Here is a 16,079-nt window from a genome sequence, read left to right as displayed (position 1 = left end):
TTCTAATATTTTTATGGAAGTAAAAAGGACTTAGAACAGATAAATAAAGGACAAGATGGTATGGTAAACTTGAGATGCTAAAAGATTTAAAAATCTAAGTAACATAAAATGAATAGGAGATAGAGTCACGAAACGTGTAGCTGCTGAAGGATTTGTGGAGAATGGAGTAAGCCCATCCCCCATAAGAAGTATTCTTCATGCCTCTATCAATGCTTCCTGAAGTCAAGAACTTCAGGGAAGAAGCATTAGACTGCAACAATGATTCTCAACCCGGGCAATCCAACAGTCTTAACTGTAAAACTTGTACATATAAAAATGACTAGAATCTATCCCCAGATTATTACCACTTAATAGAATCCTTTCTAACTTAAGGGATCTGTGATAATATATAATGTTCTACCTTGCATAGCTGGTAGAAGGACTAACGCTATCAGACAAGCTGGCAATCCTCGCTTAGGAAATACTTCCGGTAAGAATCATTAACGGTACTAAGTCCTATCTCTGCAGTGTCATCACAATTTATGAAGAGAATTAAAGTCAAGGTGTGTTGATCCATTTCAGACCTACTGATCTTCTTACAAGGACAACAAGGAAAAATTATATGTAATACGAATTACTGAAACATGCTTGGGATTTTACGTAACACAATATTCAAGGAAGTATATTAGACTTCAAGATTAGGCTATGTGGGTTTTACAATTCTGCTGCAGATTGTGTAACTTTAGGCAAATGATAGGCAACACTTTGGCTGTGCTACTTATATAATTCATGGGTAAGGAGAAGTTGGACTAGATTACATCTAAGGTTACTTTGAGCTATTATTCCATTTCTAAACCTCAAGATCTAAATTAGTTTTCTACTGCTGCTATAACAAATTAACACACATTTAGTGATGTAAAACAACACAAATTTATGATCTTATAATTCTGGAGGTCAGAAGTCAAAATCAGCTTCACTGGGCCAAGTCCAGGTGTCAGCACAGCTGTGATCCCTCCAGAGGGTCTACGGGAGAATCTATTAGTTTGCCTTCTCCATCTTCTAGAGGCTGCCTACATTCCTTGACTCATGGACCTTTTCTCCTTCTTCAAAGCCATCAGTGTAATATTTTCAAATTTTACTCCTCTCTGTTTCAATCATCACATTTGTTCTCTGAGAGTCTGACTTTACTGCTTCTATTTTCTCTCTCTGATTCTCACCTTCTGGCCTCCCTCCTATAAGGGTTTTTGCAATTTCATCATTGAGCCCACTTGAAGAGTCCAGTATAGTCTATCTCAAGATCTTAATCACATCTGCAAAGTCTCTTTTGCCATATAAGGGTAACATAATTGCAGGTGCTTGTGATTAATATGTTAACATCTTTGGGGGCCATTATTCAGCCAAAGAAGTCACTTTCAAAAAATAGGAAATTGGCTCTTTGATCTTGCCATTGCTCAGATTTTGGCAAACTACTTATATGGAAGGGCTTTCAGAGCCACCTACACACTCTTTTGAATGTCATCAATGTTGCTTTTAATATCGGAACTTACTCAGAAGTTATTCAGAGGCAATATTAATGAATAAAATGAGGTGTTTCACAATTTTGACCCACAAAATACTAAATCACAAGAACATTTCTCAGTATCACCCATCAATTGACACTAAAGGTAGTTACCAATGAGGAGTTTCAATAATGCTCTGAGTGATGGTAAAGTCATGGGAATAAGTATACAGAAGTTTATCATGAGAATGTTTAGTGAACAAGACTCATTCTTCAAATGAAAATCTGGTGTATTTGTATTTTAAAGTTATTTCATTAGTTTATAAGCATTATTTTTAAGCACTAAAATATACTCCAGCTCCCCAAACTAAAAAAGTTTTATATAGGCCGTATATCACCTTTTTACCTGTCCATATCTAATTTTTTTTAATAAAATACTTTTCTCTCACAAGTGCAATGCTCAGGAAAATAAAGTCACAGAGTACTAATATTGCAGGAATACCAGACTTTCTATGTAATAATATATTCAAATTTTCTTATAACAGAATGTATTTTTCATCTTACTATTTGTAAGGTTACTGAGAAAAGTTCAGTTTCCGATTTTTTTTAGCCATAAGAAGAGGGTACTTTTTGCATATATCCTTCAAATTGAAATACTCTCTAAAGTACTATTTCACACATACCAACAACAACAGAAAGGTCTTATTCTTAGTTGAACACTGAAAATCCAGACAAGTTATAATGCCTGTTATATGTTCTTAATTTTCACTCAAATATCAATGACCATCTGGCAGTCCATATTCAAGAAGAGTTTTATGAGGATAAGTTTTATGAATTAATATTTTTTAGAACATTTCATAAATATACATTGCTATCAATAGAGCTAATGAGTTTCATAAAATGTTATTTAAAACAAAACACAAAATGATATTTATAACAAGACATCAAAAAATACAAAATAAAAAAGTATGAAAAATAAACTATCCTAATGCTAACAGGAAAGACATTTAAGATGTTGCCATCACATAGTTCCTTAAATATCAGTCAAAATTACTTTTCAAGAAGGAACAGTCTTCTGAATATTCATGTTCAAGGGAAAGGAGCTTAGAACTTGGGAGGAAACCAATATCTCCATAAAGAGTTCCTTTCTTTCACTTTGAGCAACTGGTTAAAAAAATCTGATTTATTACTGCCCATCAATAATTTTTATTTAAAACCTCATCTGTCAGGTCCTTAACTGTTCAAAGAGTTGATTGATACATGGAGAGATCTAAGAAAAATGAAACTTTTCTCATGTTTTGACTAAAACAGTTCAGAAACCTAAAATCTAAAAAGCTTATTTTCCTAAAATCTAAAAAGCTTATTTTCCTCCTTAACTCTGAGAGGCTGTAATTTAAGATCATGTTAAAATTAGTAACCCTATAGAACAGGACTGAGGCCTTCCTTATTGTTCTATACAGAATAGTCAATTATGAGTTCCCAGAAAATAAATGCTGATGAAACATTTCCTCTTACCTAAATCACAAATAATTTCAAAGGACTCAGCCAAATTGAAAATTGAAAACACCCTGAAAGCACAGATTTTTGCTTTCCATTTCTTTCATATTCCTTATAGCACCTCCAAATTCTGCTGACAGAGATGCGAAGAAAGGAAGAAGCGTGGGAGTGAAAGAATGAAAGAAAGGAAAAGAGGAGAAAGGAGGAGAGGAAACAGGGGAGGAGGAAAAGGAGAAGAGAGCTAAGTGAGTCAACTAGATCTTTTTTATTCCCCAAGTGGAAGTTACTGAAAATTTTACATCTGACATTCCACTGACATTCATATGAAATTGGTATTTCTGAATTGTTTTAATGACTCACTTAGAAAGTATCAAATACAGATATTTCTGTCAATGATAGTGACTTGTCTTTTGCTCTTTTAGGACATTTTCATTTAATTGTTCATAGGTATATCTCACTGAGTTAGCCTAGGAAATATAACAAGTCCATGGGAGTATACAGAAAATAGACATTTTCTTTTTCCTGTCAAAAAGTTTAAAATTCACTCTGATACTTGTTTTTTGCCTCTGAACGATAAGCTCTTAAACAAATGTCATAATGATGATGAGGATGACTATGTCACTTTATATTTGTATAGCACTTTGTGATTTACAAAGCCTTCAACTATGTTTTATCCCTTGACCCGCATTAACAATCTTGTGAAGCAAGTAAAGTGGTTGGTATTAACTGTACTTCAGAGATGAAAACAGATAAACTGAAGTTCAGACGATGGCATAGCCAGTATTCATTCTCTTCTGATCCTGAGACACTTTACTTTTCTCAACGATAGAGCGTATGCCACACTGCACTGAATAACTTTATATGGAGCTCAGTCTTTTTACTAAACTTTTCTGTCCACTCTTATTTCTTCATTTTTTAACTTTTAACTTAATGGCACAGGTAGAGAAATTAAATTTGGTCCTCACAACAACAATTTTATTGATCGACTCAAAAGCTAGAAGTTAGACATGGAGACTAGGTACTGACCACAGCTTGCATGATTTCCTGTATTTAATGCTGTTCTTCCTGCAAATTTAGGATCTGCCAAGCAGTCTTTTTATATTAAAAAAAAAAAAAAATCTAGGAAGTAGTACTTGGGAGTACATAGCATTTGGGGGACTAGTAAGGAAAGACTCCAGGCAAGAAGCCTGGGAAATTCTGAGGATAGACTGTAGTTATTTCAAAGAGCATGTGCAATGGGACAAAAGTTGTCAGCCCAAGAAGCGAGAGATAACTTATACAACAAGCTATTTCTACTTTTTAAAAATGTTTCTGAGGTTTATTTTGCCTTAATATTTAGCAAAGTATTTTAGAATATTCAAAATCTAAAACAATTCAGATCTTCTAAGAAAAATGGAAGCAGGCTAGTGAAGTAATTTTAATATTTTTAAGGCTTCTTCCCAAACATTTACCATAAGTAATTAGATTAGGAAGAGGGGAAATCCCTGGGTAGGCTGTTAGCAGTTTAGTATAAAAATAACAAAAATAATGAATCATTCTAACATTTGGGTGCAAACATAAGGCAAAACTCAAGTTCTCATTTTACCACACTTAGAAAATAGGCAGAATACTTCAAAAATTGTGACAATCATATTATAATTTAGAGATACCCAGAACTCCCTGTTAAGGATTTATGTTGTGCTTTCCATGTATAAATCAGGAGTACATGTGGATATAGGAGCACATTATGGTGAGTTGAAAAGGTTTACTTTGCTTATCACTGATCTTTCCTAACATCTCCCTACTGTTCTGCTTAACCACATCTTTTATTAGCTTATGACTTCTGTCCAAGCCATTACTCAACTGGCTAAATATTAACAGCTATGTCCTCAACTAGTCTTAAATAAAATATAAATTTTTTAGTTGAAATAGGAGGTTTCAAGTAAGCAGCAAAGCACATCCATTTGGAGACCATCCCATTTACAAGCACAAAGGGTAACAGATATTTTGGAGCTGGTTCACAGCATGTTGACTGAAGATGGAAAGACCTATAAAGAGCTATTAAAGCAGTTAGCATTTGGTCCTGGTTAAGGTAAGGGGCATTTTAATGACTATTTTAGGAAAAAAGTGGTAACCAGCAGGTCTACAGCTACTCTGAGTAAAGCATGCACACACACAAACCTACTTAAACTGTAGCACTAAAGACTTTGAATGTCATGAATGAGTTTCGACATTGGATTAATACTTGTGTAGGTTACTACAGAGAGTTTTCAATGGCTTTTCTGACTGCCATTAAAAATAAATTTTTGTTTTTTAAGAAGACTTAAGTATGGCTCTACTTACGTATGGATAAAAGGACCAGATATTCTCACCAATTCAGTTTTAAATTTCATGGATTCTATATCAAAGTCAATCTATATCTGAACTGTCCAATAGGGTAGCAACTAATCTCATATGTCTATTTTAATCTTAAATAAAAATTAAAAATGCAGTTCCTCCATTGCACTAGAAACCATGCTCAATAGTAATGTGTGACTAGTGGGTTCTAAATTAGACAACACAGACACAGAATATCCCCATCATTGCTGAAAGTTCTACTGAACAACACTAACCTATACACGCACATTCCAAATGCCTCAAAAATGCTTTTTTTTTTCCTTTCTTTTGTGAGTTACGCAGGCCTCTCACTGTTGTGGCCTCTCCCGTTGCGGAGCACAGGCTCCGGACGCGCAGGCTCAGCGGCCATGGCTCACGGGCCTAGCTGCTCTACGGCATGTGGGATCTTCCCGTAGTGGGACACGAACCCGTGTCCCCTGCATCGGCAGGCGGACTCTCAACCACTGCGCCACCAGGGAAGCCCAAAAATGCTTTTTAAAGCTATTTATGCCCTATACTTTGAACATTATGATTGGAAAACTATTTTTAAAAATAAAAACAATCTTGCAATAGCCATGGAGAAGGCATATTTAAAGCATCAAAAGAATCTGTTTTCAATGTTTAGCTAAATTGGTAGCAACAAATAATCTTGTCCTGAAACACCAGTTGGATGATTTGCAAGGGAAATCAGACATTCATGTACTGCATTTTTACACTTGGCAGCTTCACTTTAACTTTAAAGCATTCTGCTATACAGAATGGTGCTCTGTTAAAATGGTGCAGTGTTTAAAGTTAAGAAACATCTGAGGTAGAGCTTTAAAGTAATCACACATATGCTATCATTTAGCTTATAAACTTTTCAATTACTTTTAAAGTGCCTCTCAATTACAAAATGTATGAAATATTTAAAAGTTCAAAATTGAGGATCTTCTGTGAATTAAGGAATTAGTCTTGAACTATATATATATCTACATGTATGCAGATATGTATAGACATATAAAGTATAAACATACATATAAGTAAATATATGTAAATAACTTAATACTGATGTGCCAAGAACAAAAGAGAATAACACTGTATAATTCCACATCTTTTCATGAAGAAATACGATAAATAAATCCATTTCTTTAACTCCATTACTATTTATCCATAAAGATAATGAAGCTGAGGCAAAAGAGGGAGCTAATTTAATCCAGGATATCAAGAAAATAAGTGATCTGGCTGTGTTGCACTTGGCCTCTGAACACACATCTTACACAGTCTCACTCAGCTTCTGTTTTTTCATCTTTTTAAAGAAGAGTTTAAAGTAGATGACTTTTAAAGTGACCTTTAATTATGAAATTCTATCATTCCACATATAAATAAATCCCTATGATTTATACAAATTGGTACTTATCAATATATAACTTGTCTATGTTCTTTCCTAGTAAAATAGCTCACATTCAAATGAGGTGGAAATTCACAGATTTAAAAGTTTTCAATAACAGAGAAGGGAAACAAAAAGCAAGAAATCAGGTGGTTTGCAGATGATAGAAAAAATCAGTATCAGATCTAAGAATTCTTCATGTTCACTCCTGGGTACATTATTCCTTTCTACTATACATTGCAATTATTACAAATGCATTGAATTAACTTCAAAACCTGAGCTCTCTTTGAAGATTTATCATTTCACGGATAATATAATAAGATAATAAGGAAATATTGCTAAGTAAAAACAGTAAAAGACTGCCAGGGACTACTTAGGACCTTGTAGAGGACATAATGTAGCAGTATTTTTAGAGGAGTCAAATAATTGGAACTTCAGTGTTGGAAGTTTGGAATATGCCATTCGACTTGATAGCTAAACTGTCAAAGTCAGGAAATTAAAATATGTACTCTGAGAAGGCTAAGACCTTAGTTTCTACTGAAAGTTAATGTAATTCTTGTGTTAAAGATTCAAGAAATGAGTATGATCACTCTGTTCTTAGCACCCTACTACAATGTCACAAGATCACAAAATCATGAAGTGGGATGGGCAGAAAAGAGCTCATTTTGAGCAGTCCTCTTCTACCTGGCAGCAGAACATACCAAACTTTTTTTCCTCTTATCCCAACATAATAATGGCATTTTAATTCCAGTCTTTATTAATATTAATGATTACTTTAGCAATTACTTTTTAATCATGGAATTCTATGATTTGGGGTAGTAATAAAAGCCTACGGTTTTTATAAAATGGTTCATAGCAACACATAACTTGTCTAACTTCTTTTCTAGTAAAATTAGGTAGACCATGTACTTTCCATATATTAGCTCATAAAATCTTCCTTATTGCCCTGTGACGTTTGTCTCTATTTCATATCTGAGGAAACCGAGGCCTAGAGAGAATATATAACTTGTCCATGGACACACAGCTAACAAGTAGTTGCAGCCAAGACTTAAGTCCTATTACTAGCATTCCAGAATTGGGCTGCACACTGTGCTACATTGCTTCTCTTTTTTGTTTCATGAACAATGACGTGGACTGTGCAGAGGTAAGTGATATATAGAAACTTTTCCTAAAAATCAATTAAAGAAAATTCACCTACTTTACTTGATAGCTCTAAAAAATCATGTTTAATGAATTGATTTCTGAAATATTAATTCAATTAACAAAATTTATAGGAAGAATAAAAAAGAATATGTGTGTCATTTGCAGAGGTTCTGCTATAGTTAATAGAAGTATATCATGAATGATGCAAAAATAGTTGCTACAGATACCTTTTCTTATGTATGCCTAGCACACTACCAGGTATTAGGCATCAAATAGATGCTATTGATATTTTATCTATAGTTATAATTTTATAAATTAAAATCCAAAAGTATTTAGTGGAAAAATATTCAAATTATCTATCACATTTACAATTTGTGGTTTCATTATACCACACCTTATGTAAAAGAAGTCATAGAATAAAATCTCTCAGATGTATAAAGCCAACAAAAACAATCTGTCTTATTTTTTATGTGCTCCCAGTTCAATTAACTCCCCCATCAGAGCACACTGAGCCCTGGGCACTCATTTACTGGCATATATTCTTTGTACTGTATATTAGGAAAACTGGGCTCTGGTCCTCCACATGACACTTTCTATTTAAATTTCAGCACACTTCAGAATTCTAAATAATTCAGAACAACCAGATTTTGAAACTCCTTTGACGAAAGCACCTTAATTTTTCCCTAGATTATTTTAAAGTATTTCCATCTGTGCATAAAGCAACCTAGACAAAACCTGGTTTTTTTGCAGGAAGTTCCTGGAAACACATTATTTTCAAAAAAAAAAAAAAAAAAAATGAAGGGTAGTTTAACAAATATAAATGAAAGAAACTTAAAATGACTTTAGTTTTAGAGATTATTTCTTTCAAAGATGTACTTTTCGAGTTCTCTTGACTTTTGAGCTGTTCTTGACATCATGTTCTACTTACATAGTACTTTCCCTCTGAAGAGTGTAAAGCATTTTAATAAGGGTGAATGTCAGTGTTCAGAAACATTTAGCCTTAGGTTTTAACCACATTTCCACATGTGCAAATCTTCCCTCATCAAGGCTTGTAGCACAGTTATACAATACAAATCTTAATGATGCATCTCTTTTATCAATAGGGATTTTTGAAGGGTTGCCTAAATCATTTGTTTCTCAATTCTTGGCGAGAAAACAAACCTGTACACTGCACCAATTCAAAATGTAAATAGAAGTTCAGTGCTAATAGACACGGAGCACTTCTAGTACTTATAACACATGCAGTGCCTAACGTGTGCCAGACACTATTCTAACTACACATAGTAACTCATTTAATCCTCACAATAACACTGAGGTATTATAATTGTCCCCATTTGACAGACAAGGAAACAGAGGCACAGAAAGGCTAACTGACTTGTCCAAGACCCTAAGTGATGGAGCTAGGATTCAAACTCTAGAAGCCTACTTCTAGAGCCTAGACAAGTAACTCTTACTCTACACTACTTCTTCTTTTTGGAATTTATCTTTTTTTTTAATTTGAATTTTATTTTTTTATACAGCGGGTTCTTATTAGTTATCAATTTTATACATATTAATATTTACATGGCAATCCCAATCTCCCAATTCATACCACCACCACCACCACCCACACCCTGTTTTCCCTCTTTGGTGTCCATACATTTGTTCTCTACAGCTGTGTCTCTATTTCTGCCTTGCAAACCAGTGCATGTGTACCATTTTTCTAGATTCCACATAGATGCGTTAATATACGATATTTGTTTTTCTCTTTCTGACTTACTTCACTCTGTATGACAGTCTCTAGGTCCATCCACGTCTCTACAAATAACCCAGATCTGTTCCCTTTGATGGCTGAGTAATATTCCATGGTATATATGCACCACACATGTTCTTTATCCATTTGTCTGTCGATCAGCATTTAGGCTGCTTCCACGACCTGGCTATTGTAAATAGTGCTGCAATGAACATTGGGGTGCATGTGTCTTTTTGAATTATGGTTTTCTCAGGGTATACGCCCAGTAGTGGGATTGTTGGGTCATATGGTAGTTCTATTTTTAGTTTTTTAAGGAACCTCCATACTGTTCTCCATAGTGGCTGTATCAATTTACCTTCCCACCAACAGTGCAAGAGGGTTCCCTTTTCTTCACACCCTCCCAACATTTGTTGTCTGTAGATTTTCTGATGATGTCCATTCTAACCGGTGTGAGGTGATACCTCATTGTAGTTTTAATTTGCATTTCTCTAATAATTAGTGATGTTAAGCAGCTTTTCATGTGCTTCTTGGCCATCTGTATGTCTTCTGTGGAGAAATGTATATTTAGGTCTTCTGCCCATTTTTTGATTAGGTTGTTTGTTTTTTTAATACTGAGCTGCATGAGCTGTTTATATATTTTGGAGGCTAACTACTTGTCTGTTGATTCATTTACAACTATTCTCTCCCATTCTGAAGGCTGTCTTTTGGTCTTGTTTATAGTTTCCTTTGCTGTGCAAAAGCTCTGAAGTTTCATTAGGTCCCATTTGTTTATTTTTCTTTTTATTTCCAATACTCTAGGAAGTGGATCAAAACAGACCTTGCTGTATAAATCAGTGCCACCTGGCAAAACAGAGGAGCCAATCAGGGCTTCGTTGTTGCTTTTATTGAATTCTTTCTTCTGGTTTTAAAAAAATGATTCTGATTTTAAAAAAATATCTGGTTTTAAAAAAATGATTCTAACTGTCAACTGCGATTATTAGACTGCATAATGATATTTTTTAGGCCCAAACATATGAATAAATTTACTCTCTCACCATGTATATTATGGTTATACATGCTTTCTGAAAGTGAATTAACACAGAAGTAAATCTGTGATGTCAAGAATATACATTAACCTGTTTGGGCCTTATAATATGTAAAAATAGCATCTAGCACTCTGCCTCTCTGTGGAGCTATATCTTATGCTGAATCTAGAACTGGACATTTTGTGTATTAGCATATACAATTATACTTACTTGATACAGTTTAAAAATAATTTTTAAAATACCATGTGTTAGGGTTTTACCTGGTGGTCTAGGGAATACAATGAAAGGCTTTAAGGCAGTCTTATTATGAATATCATAAAAAAAAAAGATCTTGCTGTGATTTATGTCAAAGAGTGTTCTTCCTGTGTTTTCCTCTAACAGTTTTATAGTGTCTGGGCTTACATTTAGGTCTTAATACATTTTGAGTTTATTTTTGTGTATGGTGTTAGGGAGTGTTCTAATTTCATTCTTTTACATGTAGCTGTCCAGTTTTCCAGCACCACTTACTGAAAAGATTGTGTTTTCTCCATTGTATATCCTTACCTCCTTTGTCATAGATTAGTTGACCACAGGTGCGTAGGTTTATCTCCGGGTTTTCTATCCTGTTCCATTGATCTCTCTCTCTCTCTCTCTCTCTCTCTCTCTCTCTCTCTCTCTCTCTCTCTCTCTCTCTATATATATATATATATATATATATATATATATTTCTGTTTTTGTGTCAGTACCACAGTTCCCCGATTACTGCAGTTTTGTAGTATAATCTGAAGTCAGGGAGTCTGATTCCTCCAGCTCCGTTCTTTTCCCTTAAGATTGCTTTGGCTATTCGGGGTCTTTTGTGTCTCCATACAAATTTTAAGATTTTTTGTTCTAGTTCTGTAAAAAATGCCATTGGTACTTTGATATGGACTGCACTGAATCTGTAGATTGCTTTGGGTAGTATAGTCATTTTCACAATATTGATTCTTCCAATGCAAAAACACGGTATATCTCTCCATCCTTTTGTGTCATCTTTGATTTCTCTCATCAGTGTCTTAGAGTTTTCTGAGTACAGATCTTTTAACTCCTTAGGTAGGTTTATTCCTAGGTATTTTATTCTTTTTGTGGCAATGGTGAATGGGATTATTTCCTTAATTTCTCTTTCTGACATTTCGTTGTTAGTGCATAGGAATGCAAGAGATTTCTGTGCATTAATTTTGTATCCTGCAACTTTACCAAATTCATTGATTAGCTCTAGTAGTTTGCTGGTGGCCTCTTTAGGATTATCTAGGTATAGTATCATGTCAGATGCAAACAGTGACAGTTTTGCTTCTCCTTATCCAATTTGTATTCTTTTATTTCTTTCTCTTTCCTGATTGCCATGGCTAGGACCTCCAAGACTATGTTGAATAACAGTAGTGAGAGTGGACTTCCTTGTCTTGTTCCTGATCTTAGAGGAAATGCTTTCAGTTTTTCACCATTGAGTATGAAGTTTACTGGGTTTGTCATATATGGCCTTTATTATATTGAGGTCTGTTCCCTCTATGCCCACTTTCTGGAGACTTTTTATCACAAATGGGTGTTGAATTTTGTCAAAAGCTTTTTCTGCAGATACTGAGATGATCATATGGTTTTTATTCTTGAATTTGGTAATATGGTGTATCACATTGATTGATTTGCATATATTGAAGAATCCTTGCATCTCTGGGATAAATCCCACTTGGTCATGGTGTATGATCCTTTTAATGTGTTGTTGGATTCTGTTTGCTAGTATTTTGTTGAGGATTTTTGCATCTATATTCATCTGTGATATTGGTCTGTAATTTCCTTTTTTTGTAGTATCTTTGTCTGGTTTTGGTATCAGGATGATGGTGGCCTCATAGAATGAGTTTGGGAGTGTTCCTTCCTCTGAAATTCTTTGGAAGAGTTTGATAAGGATGGGTGTTAGATCTTCTCTAAATGTTTGATAGAATTCACCTGTGAAGCCATCTGGTCCTGGACTTTTGTTTGTTGGAAGATTTTTAATCACAGTTTCAATTTCATTACTTGTGATAGGTCTGTTCATATTTTCTATTTCTTCCTGGTTCAGCTTTGGAAATTTATACCTAAGAATTTGTCCATTTCTTCCCGGTTGTCCATTTTATTGGCATAGAGTTCCTTGTAGTAGTCTCTTATGATGCTTTGTATTTCTGCGGTGTCTGTTGTAACTTTTCATTTCTAATTTTATTGATTTGAGTCCTCTCCCTCTTTTTCCTGATGAGTCTGGCTAATGGTTTATCAATTTTGTTTACCTCTCAAGGAACCAGCTTTTAGTTTTATTGATCTTTGCTATTGTTTTCTTTGTTTCTATTCCATTTTTTTCTGCTCTGATCTTTATGATTTCTTTCCTTCTACTAAGTTTGGGTTTTGTTTGGTCTTCTTTCTCCAGTTCCTTTAGGTGTAAGGTTAGATTGTTTATTTGAGATTTTTCTTGTTTCTTGAGGTAGGATTGTATTGTTATAAAATTCCCTCTTAGAACAGCTTTTGCTGCATCCCATAGGTTTTGGATCATCATGTTTTCATTGTCATTTGTCCCTAGGTATTTTTTGATTTCCTCTTTGATTTTTTCAAGGACCTCTTGGTTATTTAGTAACGTACTCTTTAGCCTCCATGTGTTTGCGATTTTTACATTTTTTCCCCTGAAATTTATTTCTAATTTCATAGTATTGTGGTCAGAAAAGATGCTTGATATGACTTCAGTTTTCTTATATTTACCAAGGCTTGATTTGTGAAGCAAGAGGTGACCTATCCTGGAGAATGTTCCATGTGCACTTGAAAAGGAAGTGTAATCTGCTGTCTTTGGACTGAATGTCCTATAAATATCAAATCTATCTGGTCTATTGTGTCATTTAAAGCTTGTGTTTCCTTATTAATTTTCTGTCTGTATGATCTGCCCATTGGCGTAGGTAAGGCATTAAAAGTCCCCCACTATTATTGTGTTATTGTTGATTTCCGCTTTTATAGCTCTTCGCATTTGCCTTATATATTGAGGTGCTCCTATGTTGGATGTATATATAATTGTTATATGTTCTTCTTGGATTGATCCCTTCATCATTATGTAGTGTCCTTCTTTGTCTCTTGTAACAGTCTTTATTTTAAAGTCTATATTATCTGATACGAGGATTGCTACTCCGGCTTTCTTTTGATTTCCATTGGCATGGAATATCTTTTTCCATTCCCACACTTTCAGTCTGTATGTGTCCCCAGGTCTGAAGTGGGTCTCTTGTAGACAGCATATATATGGGTCTTGTTTTTGTATCCATTCAGCAAGCCTGCATCTTTTGGTTGGAGCATTTAATCCATTCACGTTTAAGGTAATTATTGATATGTATGTTCCTATGACCATTTTCTTAATTGTTGTGTATTTGTTTTTGTAGGTCCTTTTCTTCTCTTGTGTTTCCCACTTAGAGAAGTTCCTTTAGCATTTGCTGCAGAGGTGGTTTTGTGGTGCTGAATTCTCTTAGCTTTTGCTTTTCTGTAAAGTTTTTGATTTCTCCATCGAATCTGAGATCCTTGCCGGGTAGAGTACTCTTGTTTGTAGGTTCTTCCCTTTCATCACTTATATATCATGCCATTCCTTTCTGGCTTGTAGAGTTTCTGCCGAGAAATCGGCTGTTAACCTTATGGGAGTTCTCTTGTATGTTATTTGTTATTTTCCCCTTGTTGCTTTTAATAATTTTTCTTTGTCTTTAATTTTTGTCAATTTGATTCCTGTGTCTCAACCTGTTTCTCCTTAGGTTTATACTGCCTGGGACTCTCTGTGCTTCCTGGACTTCGGTGGCTATTTCCTTTCCCATGTTAGGGAAGTTTTCGAGTATAATCCCTTCAAATATTTTCTCAGATCCTTTCTCTGTCTTCTCCTTCTGGGACCCCTATAATGCGATTGTTGGTGTGTTTAATGTTGTTCCAGAGGTCTCTTAGGCCATCTTCAATTCTTCTCGTTCTTTTTCCTTTATTGTGTTCCTTGGCAGTGAATTCCACCGCTCTGTCTTCTAGGTCAGTTATCCGTTCTTCTGCCTCAGTTATTCCGCTATTGATTCCTTGTAGTGTATTTTTCATTTCAGTTATTGTATTGCTCATCTCTGTTTGTTTGTTCTTTAATTCTTCTAGGTCTTTGTTAAACATTTCTTGCATCTTCTCAATCTTTGCCTCCATTCTTTTTCCAAGGTCCTGGATCATCTTCACTATCATTATTCTGAATTCTTTTTCTGGAAGGTTGCCTATCTCCACTTCATTTAATTGTTTTTCTGGGGTTTTATCTTGTTCCTTCATCTGGTACATAGTCTTCTGCCTTTTCATTTTGTCTATCTTTCTGTGAATGTGGTTTTCTTTCCACAGGGTGCAGGATTGTCTTTATACTACTTCTTAAAAGGAAAAGTAAGCTGACATACTGTTAGATCTAAAGCCACGCCATTGTTTTAAATTATCTAACTACTGCCAATGGATATATCCTTTACCAGTAAAGTCAACTCCAGGGCAACAAAGATCACTTTCTTTACCCACCCTGAAATTTATTCTATGAAGTCATTTGCCAAGCAAACACTTAGTTACTTAAGAAGCATAAATTGAGGGCCTATTGTGTGCCTCACACTGTGATAAATGATGAGGTTGCAACATCCAATATAAGACAAACCCATGTTGACCTCAGTAAGCTGATTATGCTTCTTCTAATCCTTCCAGCCTATACTCTTTAGTGTCCTATGCCCTCATTTACTGGTCCCTGGATGTAGGCATCTTTTCAATCTTTCTCCCTCCACTAACATGTTTAGATTATCTTTTTAATTCCTTCAACATCATCATCTAAACTCAGGTCTTTACTAATAGACCACAATTATATTATTGTAATGGTCATGTGTTTTGTTCTCTCTATACCCAATCTTTCTCTAAAGCACCTGTTAACAGTATCACGACCCACTGCCCAGACAAAAAAACTGATTCTCCAGTGACAGTATAATAAGACTAAAATTCCTTCATGTAGTATTAACATTGCTTACAATCTGATCCTTAACCCACAAGACCAGTCTTGCCTCCTACCATTTGTTTCACATGTACTCCAGACTAATAAAAGAGGTCTATTTGCAGTTACCTGCTCACTACTTGATCACGTTGACATGTCTTTTGGAAATGTGATTTTTCGTGGCATGAAATATCTCTACCCATGTCTGCACTAAGAAATCTTGGAAGGCCCAGTTCAGAAGGCACCTATTTCATGAAGCTCTCTTGAGAACACTAACTAGAAGTACTCTCTCTCCATTCTCTTAATAGTGATAGTTCCTTCTACCCATCATCTGATGCTCACTCGTATTGCGTTATCTGTGCATATTTCCCCTCCTAGATTGTCATATCACTAAGAACAGGGGCAATTTCCTTAGCCATATGTATATAGGTGTATATAGCATAGTGCTCTGCACAGAAAGTAACTGTCTGTTAAATATTATCTGAATAAGTAAAACTATGACTAAAAAATCT

The 16,079-nt window shown here is 34.8% G+C and overlaps 1 protein-coding gene across 1 annotated transcript in view; it reads left to right on the top strand.

The window, feature by feature from the left end:
- Positions 1–16,079, top strand: part of LRRTM3 (leucine rich repeat transmembrane neuronal 3) — a 178,702-nt gene that overhangs the window by 96,907 nt on the left and 65,716 nt on the right. The window lies entirely within an intron of this gene.

Source organism: Tursiops truncatus, chromosome 16 (assembly GCF_011762595.2).
Source record: "Tursiops truncatus isolate mTurTru1 chromosome 16, mTurTru1.mat.Y, whole genome shotgun sequence".
Classification (NCBI taxonomy): Eukaryota; Metazoa; Chordata; class Mammalia; order Artiodactyla; family Delphinidae; genus Tursiops; species Tursiops truncatus.
The sequence above is the reverse complement of the archived record's forward strand: the minus strand, read 5'-3'. Positions and strand labels throughout refer to the sequence as shown.